Source organism: Nothobranchius furzeri, chromosome 4 (genome assembly GCF_043380555.1).
Source record: "Nothobranchius furzeri strain GRZ-AD chromosome 4, NfurGRZ-RIMD1, whole genome shotgun sequence".
NCBI classification, from domain to species: domain Eukaryota; kingdom Metazoa; phylum Chordata; class Actinopteri; order Cyprinodontiformes; family Nothobranchiidae; genus Nothobranchius; species Nothobranchius furzeri.
The window spans coordinates 76,379,892-76,397,623 of record NC_091744.1 but is presented as its reverse complement, the minus strand read 5'-3'; the positions used below and the strand labels follow the sequence as shown (position 1 = coordinate 76,397,623).

Here is a 17,732-nt window from a genome sequence, read left to right as displayed (position 1 = left end):
CTGCAGCCTTTCCACTTCCTGTTTACTGTAGGTTAAATCTTTTCTCACGGGCCAACAACAAAATAAAAATATCATTTTATCTTAAATGAAAATGCAACATCTCACCTGTTAACTTTCATGTTTTGGAGCAGAAAAAGAGCATAAAACCAACATATTTAAAGCTCAGTTTGCTGCACTGGTTTACTGTGATGCTCACCTGTTCCAGCCAGATACCTGCATCGTGGGGTTGATCTGAGCTGAGGAGGAGACTCCTGTTGTTTTGTTCATCTTCATCATAATAATGACAACATTAGATGACAACAGGTGCTCACATAGGTTTGTGCTGATGAACATGTCTGAGCAGCTTGACCACGTTGTTGTGTGTCGGGGAGGAAACACGACAGCAACCAAAGAGTCATGCTGGTTTGAGCGTGTCGCTGCTCGCTGGAGTTATATCGGCTCTGTCTGGATGTTAGTTGGAAAACTTCCTCTTTCAGTCGTGAACACATTACTGAGCGGCTAGAATCTCCGTTTCTGGGCTTCAACGTCAGAAAACAGCTGAGTGAACTCGGCGCTGAGTGAGAGGAGTTTAGTTGTCCGAGACAGCGGAGCTGCAGACACCCAACTACCCCTGACTGCCTCGGGCTGGAAAAAACACAAAGGAGGGGGCGCGTCGCCTCCGTGCTGACGCCGCAAAGCATCATGGGAATTGAAGTATTTGCGGTAAAATCGGCCAGCGGGCCAGTTTTAATATATTTTTGATATTTATCTCGCGGGCCACATAAAAATGCTCCGCGGGCCTTTACTCTGACATATGTGGTCTAGCCACACTCCTTCATAGCTTCAGCAGGTCTACCACTGACCCAAACAGTTTATTTGTCTGGCCAATCACAGCGCTTTACGTTTGCTGGTTGGGATTAACGTTACTGCTGGAAGTGGCGCTTGCTTAAAATGGCTTTGGCATCAATTTACTATTTAGACTAGATAGAAAAAGGATGTATTTGCTTCTTCTTTTGTTGGTGTATGGTGGACTTCCCTGTTGACTGGCATCCGTAAAGATTGTCCGTTGCTCTGATTGGTCCTCGATGCAGAACTACAAAGGCAGAGCTGCACCATAAGGTGGAGCTGAACCAGAGTCAGCCCCGCCCATTCACGTAAACTCAGTCTAGCCCACAGACTTCTTCTGTTTTTGTTTTTTTACTTTATCGCAAACTAACTTGACCCACATGAATTACGACTGTTACTAGTTTACAACTGTTAATGCTATGTTCTATGCTCCAATTAAACAAGATAAATATAACTCGCTACATGACAAAGCCTGAACATATCCCGAAATGAAAAGGTTTATTTTAGCAAATATCCGCCCACAGCCGCTCCAACAAAAGCGGCCTACAAGAGCATTTAAGGCTTGATATTGTGTGAGCTTTGGTAGTCCAGTGGTAGTCCAGAAGCACCAGATGTTTTAGCAGTCAAGACATTAAGCTAAGCAATAATATCAATTCTTACCTAACAATGATCATCTGACTTAAGTTATGCTTTCCCCTCTGCTGATGCTGGTTCGACACTCGGTGGGGTCGGCAGCAGTTTATTTAGCCAGCTGAAACATTTAATTTGTTTATATTTTAGTTGTAATGTTTATTTTCAGCAAAATATGTATGTCTCTAAAAGTTCTTTGAATTTGGTCGTTCCTAAACAGCATTTTAGTTCAAACTCTGCTCACAAATGGACTCACACTGGCTAAATGAAGGAATAAATAAAAAAAATAAAAAACGCATTAGTCATTATATTTTAAACTGTATGCCAATAAATGGTTGTAAACATAGTACTGGCAAGTGTTAGCCTAGTGAAGTAGACCAAATTCTTGCTTTGCAAAGTTTGGTCTAGGCATGCTCCATTGGAACCTCCGCAGCTCCTACCAGGACTCTGGCTAGCCAATCACAGCTCTCTAAAGGGGTTTCAAACACATAAAGAGCTGTGATTGGTCCATCATGGTGGGCCAATCATATTGCTCTATCTGCTTAGTGAACAAATCACAGAGCTTAATCCGCTTTGTGGGCCAATCAAGGCACTCTATATGCCTGGTGGGTGGGATGATGCAACAGAGTGAAACAAGAGTATGTCACATTCATTGTCCAGTGGAATGAGGAGATCATTTGAAAGACAACGGTAGAACCTGCCCCACAACCGAGAGCCGTCAATGGAGCGTGGCCAGACTAAATAATACATTTATTTAGTCTGGCTTGCCAGGCTAGGCAAGTGTAGCTAGAAAGGAAGAAAAAAGTTGATGCCGCTACTGGGAGGCGAACCTGCGCAAAACTGCATACCAATCTGACTCCATAACCACTTCACCACTACATCTGATACCAAACATGTGGCGTCACATGTAATTGTGCCATCCAGTGTGTCTTTGAATATGGGATGTATGGTTTTTTCCGGCATTTTCTCAGTTGAAGTCATTTCAGAAATTTGTCAGAAAATTCACAGAATATCCAGATTTGAGAACCAAGACCAGAACCGCTTCAGGGGGAGGAGACCAAATTGAAGCTGAGATGGGAGGAAAATGTTTGAATGAGGCCAAAAATGGCTTTGGCATATTTCTTATGAGGAAATGACAAAATAACACGGTTAAAAGTTCCAAAAGTTAGATTTTTAATTATATGGAACCTTTACAAAAACTGTTCAATTAACTTCTCAACTCTGTCCTCAATCTTGCATTTTAGATATTAGCTATAACACCCTCTTTGGGTCCATAATGCTATCAAGTCTGACAACTGGAAGGAATTGGACTGACTCTGATGGAATGGGCGAGGCTGACTCTGGTGCAGCTCTGCCTTTGTGGTTCTGCAGCGGTTTATTGTTGCTTCTTCTAGCAGTAAACAAACAAACAGAGGCCACTGGACTGTTTCCAACAGCTCTTCTCGTTTATTTAGTGCATAACAACGTAGCAGACCAGGCCACTGCAAGTCCCAAAGGGAAGGACTGATGACAAGAAAAGGGTGGAGACAGTGCAGCGTGCAGAAGAACAGAATACACAACAAGCTGTGAATGGTGAGAGTGCGACTGGTAATCACCCCAGCAGCCCCCCAGTGAGCTTGTTGACATCTCTGTCAAGGAGTCGGATAAATTGAGCCACTCTTCTGGCTGAATCAATGTCTCGCCAGCAACTAGCTCATTGTCCAAGCCACCTCTGCATCTTAACTGGGCAACAGGGGACTTTCTTCTCTCAGCCTAAAGCTGAATTCCATTCTGTCCATTTTAACCCCCTTAACTTTAGGGAGTCCTTTAACACCTCCATTTATCCAGTCAATTCATTTCTCTCCATCCACTCTCCACCTTTTTTTAATCATTGTTGGTGCTAGATAAGCCTCATTTCTTCTGGCAAGTTTGAAAATCCCAACACAAAGAAAAGACCCTTAAAAGAGGATGTCTCTGTTGTTGCATCAGGCATTCCTAATATTTTGTCCTCATGTGTAAAGAAGTGGCAGGCTGTGAGAAAGTACTAATAAAGCACAATTCAAACGGAAGCAGTTCAAGTAGAAAACACTTGAACATTCTTGTTACATATGTAATTATGTGCGACTGCGTGGTTATACGGATTTGTGAGCGTGCATGAGCTGTGCACACACTTGTGTAACAGTGTGCATCATCTAACCGACTGAAAACAAAAGCAATCCTGGCTGCGACCCAACGTCCAGATTGTCTGCTTTCTCAGAGATGGGGCTTACGTCACAGAGCTTGGAACGTTGCTTTGCACAAAAACACAAGGCGCACACACACACACACACACACACACACACACACACACACACACACACACACACACACACACACACACACACACACACACACACACACACACACACACACACACACACACACACACACACACACACACACACACACACACACACACACACACACTGCAGAATATCAGAGGCATTCACCAATGAACCATTTCTCCTGGCCTTTTCCTGAACAAAGAATGATCTGAGAGTGAGATGTCTTGCAAAACTGCACAAATGGCAAAAGTAAAACGAGATGAACTGGATGTGCGTGAAAAGAAATAGTAAAGTGAAAACACAGATGAAGCAGACGTGTAATCTCCCAGAGTGTGTAGAGAGAAACAGCAGTTCGCCACAAATTAAAGAATCTTTTACTCTAATAGCTCCACATGCAGGACTTCACCGGAGCCTGAAGTCATACACCCTCTCTGACACTCCTATCTAGTCTGAAATCCACGGCTCAAACCGACGCCTTACAAGGGGGCCAACGGAAGGATCATGAAGCTTCATCCTCTCTGCTTCACACTCATTTCATTTAAGCTTCTCAAATCTGGCAGTAATCACATACTTGGAAAAAAAAGAGACTGTTATACAATTAATCAAATAATACACTTAATATCTTAGTTCATTTTAGTTTCAAACCCTGAGTATCCAAAAAGCTTTAGTACACTGTGAAAATACAAAATAAAAGCCTTTAAAACAAAATACTTTAATTTTACTCAAATAAAACTCCGAATGCCTGAAAACTCCATAAAGATAACATATTTCATGAAGAACGTGAAAGATTTATGTTGAAAATGTCATGTTCATTTTATTTTTTTATGGAAAATAGTTTAAAATAGTTTCAAAACAAATGTTTTAAGTGCCATGGCACACTATTAGCATAAATCCGACCAGTTTTAGTTCTGCAAACTAAATACTGACATGGTTTTATTTGACACAGACCTATGGCTGAACGATTATTGTCCGACAAGTGTGCATTTTTTATTTCTTAATGCAAAAAAACATCGGAGTTGTAAGCTGACGGAGCTTTGTTCTGTAGAACATGTGAACTTAAAAAAAATAGCAGTGTAGGAGGAATAAAAACATGTGCGACTCCAATACTGCACCTTCAAAATCTGAGAAGCAACTTTTACAGTTGCTGGAGTTGAAACCGATCTTTCTTCTGAACAGACGTCTTCATGCCAGGCAACGTTTCTGCATTTAGCTCTGGCTCTTACTTGAACTGAAATAGTCTTGATTATTTGTTTTATAGCTGAGTTTTGGTTTAATCGACCACCAACTTTTCAGGACAGCACTGAATGATCAGTAAACAATAAAACTGTGCTACTTACTAAAATCTAGAAATGAGACACATTTCCATTTTCTTGTAAGTATTTTATAAAGTTCAGCAGATGTTTTTACATTTGACACTGGAAATACTTATTTTTAAAGTATAAATGTCTGATTTAATGTTGCAGAATTCTGCTTGAAAGTCACCTCTGAAAAATTCAGCAGATCCTTTCTTTATTTCTCACTCATGTCACTGACAACAGTTGCAAGATTTTACACCATTTTTTCCCCTCATTTTTGTTTTAAACATTAGAAATTTTACCAAATGTTTAATTCACTCTTTGGCCTCGGTGCCAGATGTTTTCTTTTCTTTTTGGAAACACCTTTCAGACATCCAACGCAAAACAAGCTCTGAAACTTACGTGTTTTAACATTTTACTCAATATTATTTCTGCTGCCATCTGTTTAACTCTGGCATTTCTGCAAGCCGTTGCTTTAATCACCTAGATCTGCTTTCAAACAGCATCTAATGGGCACCGATTTCATTAACCATTTCACTGTCGAGCTGTAAATGATCTCTAATAACTTCAGACTTTAATGTGATCATTTTTTCCATAAGACGTCACCTGTTCTATAATCTTTCCAGCCAAAATGTTTAATTAATTGTGGAAAAATTTCTTGGCAGCAGCTCTAATTTATACTGACAAGCAACTAATGAGCACGCCATAATATTACGTTTAGTAATGGAAGCTCACGAGCAGAATAGTTAAGCGAACTGTGTACAGTGAGATTACATTTCAGAGAGAACGGCCGCAGACAACACAAACAAAACGATCCATTATTTGTCTCTGTAAGATTTAGCGGGAAAGTCAGACTCCAACAGCTACTTAGCGCTGTTAAAATGTCCCTTGACACCTAAATGCAGTTCCTGTCTGACAGCAGCAGCAGCAGTGAACTTTTAGAGACCTCTGGCATTGTTCATTTGAAGGCCATCAGCGGGTAAAATACTGCAGCCATCAAAATGATAATGATACGGTCAGAGAGACTGAAGACGTATTGATCAGAACACCCCTCGTATCCCCGGCGCCTCACACTGGCACACAGCCTTCTAATGAGGAAGACTTCATTGGCGTGTTTGGCTGCCTGCGCTTGTATACACAGCGTGATCTGTGTTTGCGTGTAATGTCGATACGAGAGCTCTGCTGTGGCTCGCAAGGTTGCAGAAATCACTTCAACATGGGCAACCTGTGATTGGGCTGCAGATGTGGGTGGCGTTAAATCCTCTGTCAGGTGAGACGGACAGAGGAATAAGTTATGGTTGCAGACCTGATGTTGGTGTGTGTGTATATCATTTTAATGCTCACAAAGCTGTCACGGTGGCATTGCAGACTTGAGGGGGTATTCACGACTTGCACAAGTATGTGTTGAGCATTGCCTGACTTGAGTTACAGCCCTGTCATAGCTTCTATAAATGACTTCCAGTTGTGTGACACATGCTGAAGATAGAAATAAACAAAAAGAAACAGAAGAAACTTTATAATGCCAATCCAGTCATCCATCAATGACAAAAGATTTGTTCTCCTCTTGATGAGTCAATCCAAACACTGAACTCTACGTCCCCGGACCTCTTGAACATTCTCACCGTGCACCGTCTAAACCGAAACTGCCAATCAAGATGTCAAGGCGAGCGATGGACAATCCTCTTCAGCCACTGATAGCAGATGGAAAGGTTTGAGAAGGGAAGAGTTCATGTCGAGGGCTTTGGCATGGCTGGATGGGCCACAAGGAGGTCGCTAAGGTGTTGCTATGGAGACACGGTGAAGGGGAGAAGCAGTTCATGGTGGACAATCCCTGGGTGGTCCACACCAGAGATGAAGTAAAGAGGAAAAAGATGACACATCGCTTCATCTGCTTTCAGTTCCTGTGCATTTCCTGGATTCTGCAGGGGCTACACTGGCATAGTAGCTTAGGACACACACACACACACACACACACACACACACACACACACACACACACACACACACACACACACACACACACACACACACACACACACACACACACACACACACACACACACACACACACACACACACACACACACACACACACACACACACACACACAGCCTGAAGCTGATGACGCAAATGGCCTAATAACTCTGGCTTGGTGCAGCGTTCAAGTGTAGACCGGAAGAGACGATAGGAGAGAAAAGAAGGATGAAAAAGCAACAAAGAAAGAGGACACTGGAGTGTTGATTCCTGTCAGAGTTAGTGGCTGCTGCTTTCAGTAAATTGCAAAATGATGGTTTATGCAAACCTGTGCAAACCAAACACGCAACGTGGCCTTGGCTATCAGAAAGTAAGATTACTGCAAATCAGATAAACATGGCAGGCAGTAGAAGAGGCAGAAGAAGCAGAATTAAAAGAAGCAGCACAAGAAGCAGAATAAGAAAAAGCAAAAGAAGGAGGAAAGAGGAAACAGAAGAAGGTTTTGTGCATCTTTTCCAGCTCCAGCCAGATGGGGGCTCTTTCACATGCACACCTCATGTGCACCCCACAGATTCCTCACCTGTGTTTTCATTCCCATTCCCTTCATAATTATGCTAGTGGGATCTTTTATATGTGCCTTGTAGCTGTATTTGCATTTGATGCTTTTCAACAACCCTTTACTCTCTTCCTGTTTTGATATTTCCCCAACCTTCTTTCAATCTCACCCCCATTTCGTATTTTTCCTTTTATTATGATCTCTTTTTGTAGGCACTGCAATCCAGCCCAGATATTGTGATTTCACTGCACCCACAGAGAAAATTAGAGTGTCCAGCACAGCAGTTAGGGTTTATAAGGAAGGAACAGGCAGACGGACAATCCATCCATCCATCCATCCTTCCATAAATACATACATAAACAAAATAGGGCTGGGACTTGATAAAAAATTTTAATCTAATTAATTACAGGCTTTTTAATTAATTAATCTCAATTAATCACATTTTAATCATTCAGGAAAATGTGATCTCAAAGTAAAACTTTTAATTAAAACTATGAGACAGAGAATCAAACATTAGACATGGTTATTACTGTAAACTAAAGCTTTTAATTTAAAAAATGCATTTTAATTATTCAAATGTCTGTGTGATATGAAACAAAACACAAATCAACTAAAATTTATAATTACAAATAGAAAACACCTGCAAAGGGTTCCTGAGCCTTTAAACAGTCTCTGTCTATAGTTGAATGACTGAAATAAATTTGAATTTGCACCAGATTCTAATTTTTCCAGTTTCACTTGTTTGTATAATTGGGAGTTCTACTCATAATGTAGTAAAACACATAAATAATAATCCTTCAAAATGACAGTAGAACAGGCACAAATATGATCTAGGACTTAAATGTACTAACTTTTAACACCAGAGCAGGCGTGGCATATTCTGAAAATGATCAGGAACACTAACTGGTTCCAGCTGGATGACTGGAGAATGATGGGAAGATAAAAGATCATGGCGAGGAAATAATGATCTGACGAACAGGTGAGCGGACATTCCTTACATGGGAAGTCCTGCTGTCATGTTAAGAAGGGGATGCTGCAGACCCGCAGATTCACGCCTGCAGCAGCGAATCTGGTGTGATCTCCAGCCTGATCACAACGCCCTCGTTCCTCGCTGCCCCTGATGCACTTAAGCATCCGCCCCTTAGCTGATGACAGCTTCAACACACCTCGTTGCTTAATGATAGTAATGCATGTGATGTTTAGACAGAGACTCGTCTCAGAAACATAGAATTCCCCGACAGAATTGTTTAGAAAATCATCAGAAAAGTTTCAGAGTGTTTCTGTTTTAACTTAAACTTCTGTTTTCAACTTTAAGACACGTTGTTTGTGATTGTTTACAGAGTAGTGAGAACACGGAGCGTTCTCCCAGCGGCAGCCATGTGCCTCTCGTGTGTCTGACTACTTTCATAAACTACTGCTAGGACAAAGATTTATTCTGTCTGGTGCTTTCAGCGATGCACAGATGTTACGTAAATGTTAAAAATATAGATTACTGCAACTATGGTAAAGTTTCCGTTGCCACCGGGCAGCCGCAGCAGAGACGATCTCTGAAAAATGTCCGCGACATGGACTCCGTTGTTGTCTGGAAGTTTGTTTTTTCCAAGTTAAAAAAAGAGGCGGACGTGTTTCCTAAATCCTGCATCAGTCCAAGCAAGGCAACTTCTTTCTGTTTTTATTCCATTTTAGTAGCCATTAGCACAGTGCATTGTTGTGTGCGTCAGTGATATTCAGTCTACGAGGAAATCGTGCAACGACAAAGGTTCCGCCTTGCTCGAAATGCAAGCTGCGATTAAATGCGTGAAATTTTTTTAACGCGTTATCTTTTTCTAATGAATTAATCGCAATTAACGCGTTAAAGTCCCGGCCCTAAAATAAAAGTAATTAAACAAAATGAGGACATACAACTCAGATGCTTCATATAATCACTGATCTAGAGTCAGGGATGCTGAAACCTATAAGACGTTATTGTTGCCAGGAGATGGGTGAGGTGGGAGCAGAGAGGCAGAAAAGGGAGGATAGGAATAAATAGGGAGGGAGTGTGATGAAGATGGAACCGGCAGACAGTTGGACAGGAGATGGAGGGAAGAGCAACACGGATGGTGCCCCTGTTGCTTAAAGGACAACGCTGTAGTGGGGAAAACCAACGCCTCCCCCCTTTTGTAATGTCAGTGATTTCACATAACATGAACTGAGTGCAGAGCCGTTCTCCACTTGAAAGCACAGACATCTACACACATCTGGACAGAAAAAGGTCTTATTGCTCTGCTCAGCATGGACTAGCAGGACAAAACATAGAAGAAACAAAGCTGATGATGGAATCAATGAAAGGTGACATACAATGCAGATTTCATTTAAACGTATAATAACAAATAATATCGTGTGACTGTTTTACACAATAGTGTAATGTATTGTGTAATAATATTGTATAATAAATAAAGTGATAATAAATAATGAGTATTGTGAGATGAGGTGGATCAGATTTTCCTGTAGCTTGTTCTCTTTTGCCCAACACACTTTTGACACTTTACTGTTTTTACTCTTGTGGATGTGCCAAGATGCTTCCAATCCTCTACAATTTAACCACATAAAACTCCAGACTTGTGAAGCTCTTGCTTCGCTTTGGAAACCCTGGAAGAAGATGGAACATTTCCAATCATTTCTGGGATTAAAAACTTTTGATCTCAGTCCCAAAGCTCAGAACAGATGTGTGGAGAAGTGTCAGCTCACAGAACAGTCCTGATTATGGCAGTAAATAGAAAGAAATCCCATCCAGATATCCCCGTGCAATGTTGTCTATTACAGAGGCTCCTGCATGAAACTCAGAAAGGTAATTAAATATCTTTGTAGGTGGTCTCAGGCCAATTTCATCAGTAATCCTTCCAGTAACAGACTTGATAGATGAAGGATAATAATACCAGCTGATGTCAGCAGCCTAACAGCCAAGCATTCTGACATCTACTTCATTTTCCCTTTAGTTGTGTATGGAACACAAGGAAATACACTTAAAAAGCAAGAAAAATTAAACTGGGCCGATCAACTTGCAAAAATTAAATACTATGACATTTGGTGCCTTTATGCAAGCTAAAAGGAGTTTGTTCAACATGTTAAAAGTCTGGTTAAAATACTTATTATGTTCCTAAAGCTCTCATTTATGTGTTTCCCTCATACATTTGCTGTGGAAAAAGGGTAACACTTTACAATAAGGGTCCATTTATTGATGTTAATTAGTGCAATATTAAGCATTAACAAACTATTAAATAAGTATAAACAATGGTTTAATATTAATTTTATTAAGTAATGTAATACTAAGCAGATACCATATATGCTTCTCTCAGGTAGTTGACGTTAGCCAGAGAGGAGGGCTAAAAATGACAGGATTTGGAGTTTTACTCAAATGTTCATGATATTTGCACATCCAGTCTCTGATTGGCTAATGGCAATGCAACTCTTCCGCTGCCCCCATTTGCTTTGAAACGCTGAGGATTTATATTCACAGATAAGGCTGAATGAGTTATGCCATGTGGTGGAGTTGCTAATGCTAATGGTTCGCTTCTACTAGCAGAGCTGTTCTTTGCTCGCTCCTCGACATTAAAATCAACGGCCTTCCCCATCGTGATCAAAGATGAATGAAAATTTACGGAATGTCATAGGATTGTGTGGCTTTTTCTGACCCCAGAGTTTCCCTATCTTTTTGTTTTCGAGTGCCTACTGCAAGAAATAGAGGGAAAACACTATTTTCGCGTTCAGCCTGCAGGTGAAATTCAGTGACTGATCGTATGTCAAAAAGAACAACAAGTAAAAACACAGATTCTCAGTGAACCTGCTCTTTAAAAGGTAATAAAAGTTTGCAGTGTGCACTACTTTGAGCGTTACTATGTCAGCAAAGAGCCTTTTTAACACACTCGTCAGAGGTTTTTGTTGTGTGCTGGTGTTTCCAGAGATGAATGGATACGTCTTAATGATGAGTATTGCTGTGGCTCAGGGCTGGGGGTGAGTTTTAACTTACAGCATCGTTCTTGGTCTTTCCGAGTGTTTTTGTCGATTCATCTTTCCCTCAAAAAATGCACGCATAAAAAATATTTTGCAACCTAATTTCTAATATTTATTTTCTCCTCGTCTCAAATACAGATCTTGAATGTGGTGGTTTTCTTGCATCCATGCTACATATTTTTCGGTTTGCCTTTATTACTGTATTTTCCATCAAAAAATTTATTTTATTAACCCCAAAAAATAAATAATAAAATATGAGTCATGAGGAAAACTGTCCTCCCAGCGCAATGCGGGAGCCCAGCATAAATGTTTTGAGAAGAACTGAACAGAAACTCAAAGCTTCAGAGCAACTACAGAAATATACCACCTGGATGGGACTTACCTGATAGCGTGGTGTTGGTCCATCCATGCAAAGCAAAGCAGCAAAAAGAGAAAACAGAAAGACGACGAGGTTAGTGACAGAAAAGAAAGTGTGTACACTAAAGAAAAAAAAACTGCAGGTTTCAGAGATATTTATTGTCAAATTCATGACTAAGCAAATTCCATGGCATTACAGATGACAACAAGGTGATTAGGAAAAAGGCTCATGCTTTGCTTGGATTTACACTGTATTACATCCATGCCAATCACTAGACCGCCCACAGCAGCTGGAGTCCTCATCTCCTCTGTTCTCGTCTCCCCATCGGATTCCGGCTCCGACAGTCCCACATCCCACACAAAGCATCCTGCCTTCTCAACACACACACACACACACACACACACACACACACACACACACACACACACACACACACACACACACACACACACACACACACACACACACACACACACACACACACACACACACACACACACACACACACACACACACACACACACACACACACACACACACACACACACACACACACACACACACACACACACACTTAAAAAACTGTTTACCAAGCTGGAGAATCCCACACGGGATCACATTTTGACTTTCAAAGGGTGTTTGAAGTTCCCACACAGATGTTGATGCCTTCCTTTTTTTTACTTTTATTTCATGGAGGAGACTCCTTTCTTTTTGCACCACCTTGCTCAGCACAGTGTGACACATCGGTTTTCCCTCATCCATCCTCCAAGCCCTCAGTCTCTGTCCCCTTGATCAGAGGGAGAAAAGTTTTAAACGGCATAATGACATCTTCTAAAAAAAGTTACTGGAGTGGTCTCGGAAGAATGGCAAGGAGAGGGAATCATGGGGAATCCAGAGGTAGATGTTTAATTAGCATGTTGTTGTCTAAACACACACACACACACACACACACACACACACACACACACACACACACACACACACACACACACACACACACACACACACACACACACACACACACACACACACACGTTATTATTAAAGGTGACACATAAGCACAACTTGTTTAAATGCAGTAGAGAAAACAAGCCCTTTGCTTCGTGTTAAATTCAACTCAGTTTGACATGTTTTCACGGAGAGCAGGTTTGTTTTTCTTTTTTTCTTTACTGATTGACAAAAACACAAAAACACGAAATCTTAAGAACTAGTCAACACAAATTTGTTTTGCAGCTAAAAACTCGAAACCGTTCTTGGATTCAAAAGAGTGCAACTTTGTCAACGAGAGGGTATCAACACAGAAGGCATGTGAAGTCTTAATTCTGAGTATAATTTCAGGCATTTTAAGGGTTTTTAATACATTTGTAACCCTACTTTTTAACTTATACATTCATTCGATGGGGCGACGGTGGCACAGGAGTTAAGTGCTCGCCCCGTAATCGGAAGGTTGCAGAATCGAGCCCCACTCAGTCTGTCGCTGTCGTTGTGTCCTTGGGCAAGACACTTAACCCACCTTGCCTGCTGGTGGTGGTCGGAGGGACCGGTGGCGCCTGTGCTGGGCAGCCTCGCCTCTGTCAGTGCGCCCCAGGACAGCTGTGGCTACATTGTAGTTCATCCCCACCAGTGTGTGAATGTGTGTGTGAATGGGTGAATGACTGTGTTGTAAAGCGCCTTGGGGGGGTTCCAGGACTCTAGAAGGCGCTATATCAAATACAGGCCATTCACCTTTTATTTTAATTTACCATTCATAACGCAACTCCTCCACATCAAGAGGAGCCAGTTGAGGTGGCTCAGGAATCTGGTTAGGATGCCTCATGGACGCCTCCCTGGTGAGGTTTTCCAAGCACGTCCAACTGGGAGGAGACCCAAAGGAAGACCCAGGACACGCTGGAAGGACTACGTTTAATGGCTGGCCAAGGAACGCCTTGGGATTCCCCCGGAGGAGCTGGCCCAAGTGGCTGGGGGAAGGAAAGTCAGGGCCTCTGCTGCTGCTGCCCCATGACCCGACTCCTGATAAGCGGATGAAAATTGATGAATGTATGGAATATAGCATTATTATTGCTAGCCACTGTCGAACAGAGCAATACAAACAAAAAGATAATCCCTTCCAAAAAAAGTTTGTTACATAATCAAGGAAAGTGCTGGGAATACATTTCAGATGCCGCTCAATAAAGATGTGTCATCTGTCTCCTAAACTCATGTCTGCAGACAAAACAATGCAGCTGCAGAAACGGCAATAGAAGAGGAGTTTACAGCTTGTACACAATTTTACACCAACAAAAACAGATTTAACATATCTGTGGATAGCTGGAATTATCTTTGCAACAGTTTTATTTTGCCACAACATAAAACTAATTCTACCGGATATCAGGAACCCTAAAGAAAATGCTTTAGGAGTAGATTCAAGCCCTACATTTAAATCAAAGGTTGAGGAGACAGAATATCTTTTATAATTGGCTCTAGTGGTTATAGAGTTTATTATTATTTAAAGACAGAAGTATTTGAGTTGACTGTCATGCATCAAAAGCATAGTCTCTGCCTTATTTATTTCTCTTTCCAGATACTTCACTGAAATGATCTTTAACAACCAAGAAGTGATTTCAGTCCATCTTCAATCTGAAAAGGTTCAACAAGCTCATAGTTGATGATGGTGGCAACGCCAGGGCCACCTCCCCAGCTTCCAAATGCTGTGATTAAAGATCCAGACAGACACAGACCCAATCATGTTGTCTACTTCAAGTCATTTCCAATCAGTCAAAAGTTTTAAAAAGTTGATGCAGATTTCACACGCGGGGGTTTGGGCCTCCTTTAGTTTGGTCTTGTCTCTGAATACTTCACTTATGGTTACTTCAAACTTTATACAGTTCTGATAAAATGGTGGAACTAAAAAATAATTGGTGCCTAGTAGCTCAGATGCATTACTTCTGTGCTTTGAAGTAAATTAGCACCTTTTTAAAGTGGGTTTGCAACCTTGTTAATTAAAAAAGTCAAGTGTTCATTGGTTGTTCCTCAGTGGCTGACCTACTCCAACAGTATATGACTAAAAGGCAATTTAGCAAGCTTTTTGTTTTTCTTAACTTCTTCTTTGGTTTATTATGTTGGAACCAAACCCAACCAATGCTTTTGCATGTTATTTCAGTCCAAGCCATCATAGTTCAGCTGAGAAAAGAAAGTGTTTCTGCTCCAGTAAATGTGGTGCCAAATCACTTTAAGCAACTCAAGTGATGTAATTTCAGCTAACAATAACTAGATGCAATAAAAATATTATATATATATATATATATATATATATATATATATATATATATATGCATAAATCTGTAGAGCTGACCAAACTGCTGGTGGGAGTCAGAGACTGAGGTATGTCGTGGTAATTTTAGATTAAATTTGGATGAAAAAATAAATAAATGTATATGAGAGAGAGAGAGAGAGCAAGAGAGAGAGAGAGAGAGAGAGAGAGAGATCTAGATATGTTTATGTTTATTCATTTAGCAGACGCTTTTATCCAAAGCGATTTACAATTTATAACCTATAGAGCAGACCTGGGCATTTTACGGCCCGCGGGCCACATCCGGCCCTTTGGTTGACTTTGACCGGCCCGCGTAAGGTTAATTGGAAATTACAAAATAAATGTATTTTCTCATTTTACCTCATGCATGGGCTAAGGCTGCATTGCTTTTATTTTGAAGTTGTTTTTTACGTGCACAATGACGCAATACGTATAGCAACAAGTGCCCGCGGTTGACATGGTGATTGTAGCCTGAGAAATGTCCGCTCATGCAAAAAAAAAAAAAAAAAAAAAAAAAGAAAGATGCCGAATGCAGGATTTTCAACAAAAATTGGACTGCTAAGTATTTTTTTTACTGAAGTCGGAGGTAAAGCCGTGTGTTTGGTTTGCGGGGAGGAGATTGCCGTGTTTAAGGACTACAATTTGAGTCGGCATTACGACAAGAAACACTCGGAAAAATACAAGAACTTGTCTGATGCTGAGAGCTGAGAGGGCACGGACATCCGAAGCTTTGCTTGCAAAGTTGCAAAAGCAGCAAGGCTTTTTTACTAAGCTTCACACATCCAGGGATGCAGCAACCAGGACCAGCTTTGTGATATCCCACAAAATAGCTAAAAACAGCAAGCCGTTTTCGGAGGGAGAGTTTGTCAAAGAGTGCATGGTGGACTCTGCCGCACTAATATGCCCTGAAAAAAAAGGCGCATTTGAGCAAATCCCGCTGTCCAGGCGAACCGTGACCAGGAGGATCGAGGACATTGCGGGGAACCTGGAGCTTCAGCTGCAACGTGGTGGCAAGTTTTGACTTTTTCTCATTAGACGGGAGCTGTGATGTCCGGGACACAGCCCAGCTGCTCGTATTTGTCCGGGGATAACGGACTTCAAGCTCACAGAGGAGCGGGCAGCAATGCAGTCGATGAAAGGGACAACGACAGGGAGTGATGTTTCTACAGAGGTAAATGCGTGCACGGACACTCTGGGATTGAAATGGGAGAGATTGTCAGGTGTCACAACAGACGGTTGTCCAAATCTTAAGCCGGGCGTACACTGTGTGACTTTTTCACTTTTTTGAGCCGATTTTCCAGTCGTGCGAGAAGCCACGACATCGGGGCGAGTTTTGCGCCGAGCGGTCGTGTAGTGTACAGGGGTTACGAGAGGCGATTAACACCACGTGACCAGCCGCCGATCAGCAGTCGCGAGGTCGCACTCTGGTGTGTTTAATATTTCGCTCGTCCCTCGTGAGGGTATCGCACTGTTGAAGCGGCGCTGCGAGCAGCTGCGAGCAGCTACGATCCAAAAAGTATCAGAACCGCTCACGGCGCATGCGCGCGCGATCCTGCATCAACGCCGGCCGGTCGCTCGCTATTTCCCTAATAACACACGCTGTGCGTTTTTGTTTCTACATGTTTTTTTACTCACAAAGATTGTCAAGAAAGCGTGTTTGTCGTGTTCATGTCAAATTAAACTGATCACAAAACACAGATTTACTTTCTTTATTTCGTTTTCCTCATCCAACCCCCATAAATCCCTGTGTGTCCTCCTGCAGCACTCCCGAAGGACAACAGGCAAGACAAAAAAGTCTGACGTGTTGTGTAAAAACTGCTATTTTTAGCACATTTTGGGGCCGACGTGTTGCTGCCAGACGTACAGTGTGAGCAGTCAGGTCGCATGCGAGAACTGGGTCGTACAGTGTGAGCACATGACTCGTGAGATCTGCTCTGCGAGGAAGTCGTACACTTTGAGCTGAAGCTGAGTGCTGCGAGTGAAAAAGTTGCACAGTGTACGCCCGGCTTTACATGGAAAAATGTCGGACTTTTGAAACGCATGCAAGATAATGTGACAGAAATCGATGCAGATCAAAAATAGGTGTTTTTGCATTGTATTATACACCAACATGTGTTGTGCAAGTCAGTGCTAAAAATCAACCATGTTACTGATGTTGTTACTAAAATAATAAACTTCATCAGGGCGCGGGCGATGAATCACAGACAGTTTGTGGCTCTTTTGGAGGACTCCACACAGCTGTCAGCTGGCTCAGCCTGGGGAAAGTGCTGAAGAGGGTTTGGGACTTGAAAGCAGAGATTCAGGATCTCTGCTGGATTTCTACTCTTCTCTTAAGGAGGACTTTCCAAACCTGAAGAGACATGCTCAGAAGATGTTGGTTCTCTTCAGCTCTACCTACATTTGTGAACAAACATTTTCAATGATGAAGTTTACAAAATCCAGGTATAGATCCTCTCTCACTGATGATCATTTGTCAGCTGTGCTTCGCTTCTCCACCTCAGACATTCAACCT

The 17,732-nt window shown here is 41.8% G+C and overlaps 1 protein-coding gene across 8 annotated transcripts in view; it reads right to left on the bottom strand.

Moving 5' to 3' along the window:
- brsk2a (BR serine/threonine kinase 2a) overlaps positions 1-17,732 on the bottom strand; it is a 229,253-nt gene that overhangs the window by 113,217 nt on the left and 98,304 nt on the right. The window lies entirely within an intron of this gene.